The sequence below is a fragment of the Balaenoptera acutorostrata genome, chromosome 8 (assembly GCF_949987535.1).
Source record: "Balaenoptera acutorostrata chromosome 8, mBalAcu1.1, whole genome shotgun sequence".
Lineage (NCBI taxonomy): Eukaryota > Metazoa > Chordata > Mammalia > Artiodactyla > Balaenopteridae > Balaenoptera > Balaenoptera acutorostrata.
In genome coordinates this window covers 14,055,609-14,057,453 of record NC_080071.1, presented here as the reverse complement: position 1 = coordinate 14,057,453, position 1,845 = coordinate 14,055,609, and positions in this window count along the sequence as shown.

Below are 1,845 nucleotides of genomic sequence, written 5' to 3'. Positions count from 1 at the left end.
AAGTAGCACACTGTTTAGTCTCCATGTATTTGTGTTTTTTACAGTTTTTTTCCTGTAGTTGATTTCCAAACTCATAGTGTTGTGGTCAGAAAACATGCTTGATGAGATTTCAATTTTCTTAAATTTTCCGAGGCTTGATTTGTGACCCAAGATGTGATCTATCCTGGAGAATGTTCTGTGTGCACTTGAGAAGAAAGTGTATTCTGCCACTTTGGGGTGGAATGTTTTATAAATAACGATTAGATCTATCTGGTCTATTGTGTCATTTAAAGCTTGTGTTTTCTTATTTATTTTCTGTTTGGATGATCTGTCCATGGGTGTTAAGTGGGCTGTTAAAGTCCCCTACTATTATTGTGTTACTGTCGATTCCTCCTTTCATGATTGTTAGCATTTGCCTTATGTATGCTCCTATGTTTGCTCCTATGTTGGGTGCATAAACATTTATAATTGTTATATTTTCTTGGATTGATCCTTTGATCATTATGTAGTGTCCCTCTTTGTCTCTTGTAACAGTCTTTATTTTAAAGTCTATTTTATCTGATGCGAGTATTGCTACTCCAGCTTTCTTTTGATTTCCATTTGCATGGAATATCTTTTTCCATCCCTTCACTTTCAGTCTGTATGTGTCCCTAGGTTTGAAGTGGGTCTGTTACAGACAGCATATATATGGGTCTTGTTTTTGTATCCATTCAGCCAGTCTCTGTCTTTAGGTTGGGGCATTTAATCCATTTACATTCAAGGTTATTATCAATATGTGTGTTCCTATTACCATTTTCTTAGTTGTTTTGGGTTTGTTTTTGTGGGTCTTTTTCTTCTCTTGTGTTTCCCACTCAAAGAAGTTTATTTAGCATTTGTTGTAAAGCTGGTTTGGTGGTGCTGAATTCTCTTAGCTTTTGCTTGTCTGTAAAGCTTTTGACTTCTCCATTGAATCTGAATGAGATCCTTGCTGGGTGGAGTAATCTTGGTTGTAGGTTTTTCTCTTTCATCTCTTTAAGTATATCCTGCCACTTCCTTTTGTCCTGCAGAGTTTCTGCTGAAAAATCAGCTGATAACCGTATGGGGATTCTGTTGTATGTTATTTTTTGTTTTTACCTTGCTGGTTTTAATATGTTTTCTTTGAATTTAATTTTTGTTAGTTTGATTACTATATGTCTTGGTGTGTTTTTCCTAGGGTTTATCCTGTATGGGACTCTGTGCTTCCTGGACTTGGGTGACTATTTCCTTTCCCATGTTAGGGAAGTTTTCAACTATAATCTCTTCAAATATTTTCTCAGACCCTTTCTTTTTCTCTTCTTCTTCTGGAACCCCTATAATTCGAATGTTGGTGCGTTTATTTTTTTCCCAGAGGTCTCTGAGATTGTCTTCAATTCTTTTCATTTTTTTTTTCTTTATTCTGCTCCTTAGCAGTTATTTCAACCATTTTGTCTACCAGCTCACTTATTCGTTCTTCTGCCTCAGTTATTCTGTTATTGATTCCTTCTAGTGTATTTTTCATTTCAGTTATTGTGTTGTTCATCTCTGTTTGTTTATTCTTTAGTTCTTCTAGGTCTTTGTTAAACATTTCTTGTATTTTCTCAATCCATGCTTCCATTCTATTTCCGAGATTCTGGCTCATCTTTACTTTCATTACTCTGAATTCTTTTTCAGGTAGATTGGCTATTTCCTTTTCATTTATTTGGTCTTGTAGGTTTTACCTTGCTCCTTCATCTGTGACATATATTTTTGCCATCTCATTTTTTTTTTTTTTTTTTTATGAGTGATATTGTGTTCCTGTTTTACCGGTTGTTTGGCCTGAGACTTCCAACGCTGGAGTTTGTAGGCTATTGGGTAGAACTGTGTCTTGGT